Source organism: Tamandua tetradactyla, chromosome 12 (genome assembly GCF_023851605.1).
Source record: "Tamandua tetradactyla isolate mTamTet1 chromosome 12, mTamTet1.pri, whole genome shotgun sequence".
Classification (NCBI taxonomy): domain Eukaryota; kingdom Metazoa; phylum Chordata; class Mammalia; order Pilosa; family Myrmecophagidae; genus Tamandua; species Tamandua tetradactyla.
This window is the reverse complement of record NC_135338.1, coordinates 17,138,012-17,145,120: the sequence shown is the minus strand read 5'-3', so window position 1 is coordinate 17,145,120 and position 7,109 is coordinate 17,138,012. Positions and strand designations below refer to the sequence as shown.

Genomic DNA, 7,109 nt, shown 5'->3' with positions numbered 1-7,109 from the left:
GCCTAATATTTTGCAGATCAGTTACCAACAAAAGGTAAGAAAATCTCTTTGAATTTTATAGCATTGTGTAGGCATTTCTTATGCAACTTACACTAAGATAACTTAACTGTTTTTACCACTTCATTTTAAAAAGCTTTAAAACAAAATCCTTTCTAACTTTTTGGAATAAAAGATACTCTTTAGTGTTTGGCCTTGAGAAATCAAAATGTGAAAAGTTGTTAGCATTGAAACAATGTTTTTACTTAATTAAAGTTAAGGAAAAAGACTTAGCTCTTTTTAAAATGAGAAAACTTGAATTTCTTAAGCAGTCAAGGATGTAATAATGTAGCATAGAGTATAGATGTTATTCTGATAAAACACAGACTTAGGCATTTATACTAATTATTCAGAAAACACTTATAAAGTATTCCTAAAAACAGAGAAATAATTCAAGAAAACTTTATCAGAGAGAAAGAGAGAGATCAGAGAGAAGACAAGTTTTGTTTTTATCTATACATATTATTTGATATTGTCTTTTTTAAAAAAGCTATAGAGATTCATCAAATTTTTTTACTATAACTTCCTGTTCTGCAAAATTCTGTGACCTACTATATTTGTTAGTTTTCTTTTACATTGTGATCTTCTTTTTTATTTTATGACTACCAGTCGTTTAGGGCTAAATTGCTTTATTTTTCTTTTAATAAAAAAAATCCTTTATGGTGGTGTGATGGTAACTCAGTGGCAGAATTCTCACTTGCTGTGCCTGACAATGCAAAAAGAAAAAAAAAGGTATCCTTTATACCTTACATACTAAAGTAACTAAAACACTTTTGTAAATTGTCTTCAAGCAAGTATCTTACAACATGCAATTACCATTATAATCAAACCTGACAGAATGATACTACATACTCAAAACAGCATTTTAAAACAGTAATAAGAAAACCTTTTTACAAGGATTAACAGGACATTAAGTTGCCACATGGTTCACCCCAAAAAAACATTTAATTTTGTGTGAAGTTTTTAATTAATGAAAGCATTTTACATTCACAGTTTTGTTAAATACTTTAGAGGCATATTTGCACTATGCATATGCCAAATACTGTAAGGCACTGAATGAACAAGCAGAGCAATTTCTAATAACCATAACTTATAAAGGAACTGTTAAAGGAACTGTTAAAGGGACTTTGCACTGGACAGTCAAGTTTAAGATTTTCTCATTTGAAAAATTGTATCAGTTATTTCTTGATGTTCTCCCAGGGATTTCAGGTTTTGTTATCCCAGTCCTTTTTCAGCTAAGACAGTTTATTCTTTGGCCAGGTCCTTCTTTCTGACATCCTGAATTTAAAAGCTGACAGGCCAGCACATCTATATCATTATTTCCCTTATTTAATTGCTCTGGCAGTTCTGCCACTAAAATAAAGGTGGAAATCTACCTATCTCTTTCTTATTGCAACTTGTGGACTTCTCTGTCTTCCTCAAGAGAGTCTACAGCCATACTGCACACAATGGCCAGCTGACTACAACTGCAGCACATATATTACCTTTTCTAAATTTCACAATTGCTTGTCCCTATAATATGTATATTTAAAGTGCCAAAGTTCTCAAGGTAATATAATTGATGTAATTCTAATATATACCCATAAGACAATTTGGGAGGAATTTGATAGAGTGATGCTAATGTTCTTCTGAAAGAGTAAATGTATAGATTGTTAGTAAAATTCTTCTTTAAAAAGTTAGTGGGAGGCATCATGCACATTTTTAAATATTTTAAACTGTTATTATAATGTCTTCTGTACTATATGCATTAATATTATGTAAGATATACAATTTACATAGTTGACAGACAATATAGCAGAACATAATAGCCAGTCAAAAAAGAGTCATAATGTAAATATGAATTTAGGGTGTGATAAAGATAAAATTTCCAATTGATATGGAATGAGTGTATTTTCAAAACTGGGGAATATGACCAACTATTTTTTATATTTCTTAAAACTATTTTTATTGATAAATCTTCACACACATACATTCCATACATGGTGTACAATCAATGGCTCATAACATCATCACATAGTTGTGTATCATCACCATGATCATTTTTACAACATTTGCATCAATGCAGAAAAGAAAGAGAAAAAAAAACCTCATACATAGTATAACCCTTAACCCTCCTTTTTATTAACCACTAGTATTTCCATCTACCTAATTTATTTTGCCCTTTGCCCCCTATTATTTATTCATTATCAATACTATTTTACTCATCTGTCTGTGCCCTAGATAGAAAAAGCAACAGACACAAGGTTTTCACAATCCCAGAGACACATTGTAAACTGTATATCTTTACACACTGCTTTCAGGAGTCAAGGTTACTGGAACACAGCTCAACAGTTTCAGGTACCAGCCACTACATTGCACCATAAACTATGAAGGGATACCCATATAATGCATAAGAGTATTATCCAAGATAACCTCCTGACTCTTTTTGAGGTCTTCCAGCCACTGAAACTGTATTTTGTCTCATTTATCTCTTCTCCCTTTTAGTCAAGAAGGCTTTGTCAACCCCTTGATGCTGGATACTGGCTCATCCCAGGATTTCTGTTCCACATTATCAGGGAGCTTTACACCCCTGGGAGTCATTACCATGTAGGGGGGGAGGGCAGTGAGTACACTAGCTCAGTTGGCTTAGAGAGAGAGAGGCCATTTTTGAGCAACAAAAGAGGCTCTCTGGTGGTGACTGTTAGGCCTAAATTAAAGTAGGTTTAGCCTATCCTTTGCAGGATTAAGTTTCATAGAGGCAGATTCCAAGATTGAAGGATTGGCCTATTGATTTGGTTCTCCCTACTGCTTGCAAGAATAACAGAAGTTCTCCAAAAGAGGAGGTTCAATATTTCCTCCTTTTTCCCCATTCCCCCAAGGATGCCTTGCAAATAGTTCTTTATTCACTGCACAAATTACTCTAGTCTAAATCAGAGCATTGTACTAGCCTGGACAAAACAGTAAGGTCCCATATCCATTCAATTTTCCATGTGCTTATGGTATTCATTTAAACTGCCCATATAAGTTAAATTAAGAAATGCACTGCCAAAAACATAAATTTTGCACCAAATAAACACTTCTCCTTTTGGTCTCACATGGAAGGTGAAGTTTTAAATGATGGTCCATATCATCCTCTAGTTGTATTCTAATTTACCTTAATCCTACCCAAATCAGCTTCATTCATATCTCTACTCAAAGTCTGATCACTTTTTCAACTTTTAAAGCAGTTTCTGTACTGCTGACTTTCATAGCTTCAGAGCTCTAACTCTGATTCTCAGGCATCACATAAATACCCAAAGTTTCCAGAAATGACCTATGTATTAAAAAAAAAGACTCAGTATGTTGGAATTTAGAAACAGTAGTTACAACTCCTGAATACATGTGACTTCTGTAAGGGCTTACAATCTAACACCCTTTACAGTAGGCCCCAACCTGATAACCCATGTTCATGGAATTTTTATATTATAGTTAGTTCATATGATTGAGAAGTGATAATATTTGCCTTTTCATTCCTGTCATTTCATTCAATATGCAGTCATTAAGGCTCATACACCCAGTTCCATGCCTCACAACTTCATTTCTTCTTGTGGCTGCCCAGTAGTCCATTGTATGTAGACACCATAGTTCCCCCTTCCATTCTTCAATCATTGCATCTTAGGCCACCTCCATCCACTGCAGATGATGAACACTGCCATCAGAGACACCAGTGTGCAAATGTCCATTTGTGTCCCCACACTCAGTTCCTCCTGGTATATACTGAGCAATGGGATTCAGTGTATACCTGGAGGAACTGATGCTAGTAAAGTCTTTTCCTTTCGCCTTGGGAAGGCAGCCTGCTGTGTCCATGGAGGAGGTGTGCCAGCATCTGTGGCTTGGAGGACTTACAGTTCTGTGTGGGATGTCAGCCATTCCACCTGTCCAGACTGGTGTATGCTGTGTGTCCTGTCACTGATGTCCCCTCAGCAGTTGTTCTGTGCTGTTCCTGGTGATTTACTAGTTACTCTGGAGGTTAACCTAAATTTCACTAAACTATATTTTTAATTAGATAATTACCTGAAGCTCAGGATTGCCATCTTCTGACCAATAAACCCCTTTACTTAATTTGTATTATGGCCACACAGAGTACCAATAATGTACTAAAAATATCTTTTAAGAGAAGCTTTACATATATAGACAAAAATTAAAGTATTTCCCAAGGGAGTTGTAGCTAGCAAACTTTGAGAGTTTCTAATGACTGGACAATATCAACAGAAATCATGAAGGCACAACATGACAGTAGTGTCTCCTCAAATAAAACTGGTTCCCCAAACAACTGAAGACTGCAACTGCACAAACACAACAGGAGAACCACAAATCCAGGGTCACAGATAGTGGGGCTTAAATACATCTCATGTGCATACATGACTGAATCAACTCAATGGCCTTTATACACAATAGGCTAATTGAAACTAAAGGAAGCAAAGTGGGTATGACAAGCAAAAATCACACTCCCAGTACAAGCAAAGACCTGATTGCAAAGTCACCTTCATGCTGATGCACCTGTGGTGGCCTTCTGCAGCAGACACCTCACTTGGACACTCCAGACCTGGTCCTCCAGGAAAAATTCCCAAGCAGCTGTTAGGCTTGAGGCTGAGGGGTCCAAGAGAGCTTCCTGGCTGATGTGAATGGATCAAGGCTCCACTTAGAGCTATGTGACTAGGCTGGATCGCCAAATTGTTACTCTCATGAAACATGATCCATGTATTACACACCTGATACCACATCAAAGAGAAATAAGTTTATTTTCATTGATGAGAAGCTGAGTTTATTAAAGATGAATCAGAAAGGCATTGGAGGAGAAATCTTTTCAAAACCAGTTTGGAATAAGAAGAGTGGTTTTGACTTTTATAACCCCAAACAGACAGAGAAAGGGCCAGGATAAAGAAGAAAAAAGAAGGGAAAAAAGAGAAAAGGAAAAGTTACTTATATTACATTATCACAGAAGTCCTCCCCTCATTCAGACTTGATTTTTAAGGACAAGAAATTGCTGGTTATCAGATTATATGGTTTTTCTCACTTTCATCATCATACAGGAAATTCTGGGATGATTTCTGGGAACAGAGAGTAAACTTTTTGTTAGAGATTAGGTCAAAAGCAAGCTATTGTATTCCTTTAAATAGAGCTTTATTATCTCTACTCAAGATTAGGAAAGCAAAGTATTTTGTCATTATTTCTCTAAATGTTTTCTTTCTTAAAAAAGTTACTTTCAACATCTTTCACATACATATAGCCCATACATGGTGTGCAATCAGTGGCTCACAATATCAATACATAATTGCATATTCATCACCATTATAATTTTTTAGAACATTTTCATCTCTCCAGAAAAAGATAAAATAAAGCACTCATACATCCCATACCCCTTACACCTTCCTCTCATCATCTGCAAGTATTTCCATCTACCCAATTTATTTTACCCTTTATCCTCCTGATTACTTATTTATTTTTATTATTTTAAAGTCTGATCTTATTTCTTTGTAAGTCTTTGAAAATCTTATTTTGATTGGACTCAGACTTAGAGGTAGAAGCTCTTAGAGAGAAGAGCCTCCATCTCTTGACAATCTCTTCCCTGCATTTTTCTTTGGCCTCCTTCATCCTCTTGGTCCAAAGCATAGCATATTCTGTAGCCTCTTCCTTATTTTACTTAGTACACTGTTTCTTCAGTGCAATGCACCAACCTTTTTTTGCAGGACACGTGGAGTAACAAGACACTGAATCTAAGACACTTCAAACCATCCCAGCTTGGTGTCCATGAAGTTCGCTCAGCTCCCCTGGAGACTGGACCAGTTTCCCCATAACAGGACCATCTCAGGATTGAGCATAGTGACCCATGATGGCCTGAGACTCCAGGCCTGACAAGTCTCTGACATGCCTGAGCACTTACCTTTGAGATTCTGAGCTTGCCCTGCTCAATTCTTCTGGTGCTGCAGCTCATCAGGATGTAGTGGGACTGTGGGAACTCCAGATTCCAGAGAGAGGGACTGTTGTTCCAGGAGAAATGATTGCCTCACAAGTATTGAAAAGAAAGCTCACCTCTGACCTGCAATATCTCACCAGCCCAAGACTGTGGAATGGTCTTAATATTGCAGCTTTCCCACACAGAGAAAATTTGCATTCTATTTTCTTTTCTTTTCAAGTTTCCTAGTACAAAGAATTAAAGTATTTCTACTGTCCATGTTTTCAGAAAAGACCTCTGACTTCAAAACCCTTCTTTTTTCTTTTAGTGTATCTTATTTTTTTCAGGTCACAAAGGGAGGAGGCTCACTCAGGGTGGAAAGGGAGGGGTGTGTCTCAGTTCCCCCTAATTCTGGGCCTGGTGTGAGGAACGGGGTTATCCTCTCATATCTGGCAGTAATCATCAGCCTCATCCTCAGGCTGGAGCCCAGAGAGCCGTAAATGTGCTATACTTTTCACTGCCTCTTTTGATCCAGACATATAACTAGAAAACACAGATCCCAAACTGCTTGTTTGAGTCTGAGTAATGGAACAGGAAGAACCTGGGAGAACTTCCTACGTTCTGCTGATACCAGTATATTCCTGCCTGCCAAGCAGTAAGCAAAGACATTGTATCATTAAGATCTATTTAATTTAATTTTTATGTTTATGACAGGATGAGGGAAAACCCAAAAGGAAATAAATAATATGGGAACATGGAAAGTGCTAGGAGAGAAGATCATGGTATTAAAATCCCTGGATATCTGAGACATTTACAGAAGTTTTCTCAGAACAGCTGTGCCTGGACAAGGGCTGTTTCCTCATGGGGGTGATTATGTGCTTCATGGGCACTGAAGGGTTAACGTCTTCAGGGTGGGGGTTGGTGGCTGAATCCTCAGGACTGCCTGGAGGTGGGAAACCATTTCTTCAGGGCAGGCTGGTGGTAAGGTGGCTGTTCTCAGAGCAGACCATTACAGGGTTATCTAGAAAAGGCTCAGCACAATCTAGGGTTTTACTGTCTCCACAGCCACCATTATTAATCCATATGTCACCATCCCATATTTCATGGTTCTGTTCCTTTCCAATCAATGTCCTCACTTTAATGGCAGATACCCTGCAAG

The 7,109-nt window shown here is 37.3% G+C and overlaps 1 long non-coding RNA gene across 1 annotated transcript; it reads right to left on the bottom strand.

Annotated features, from left to right (window-relative positions):
* Positions 1-652: 652 nt before the first annotated feature.
* On the bottom strand, positions 653-6,236 carry LOC143651238 (uncharacterized). The gene is made up of 3 exons (XR_013159926.1): positions 5,939-6,236; positions 4,539-5,105; positions 653-742 (listed from the first exon to the last, which is right to left on the bottom strand). It is a non-coding gene; the product is annotated as an uncharacterized LOC143651238 (long non-coding RNA).
* Between the last annotated feature and the right edge of the window lie 873 nt (positions 6,237-7,109).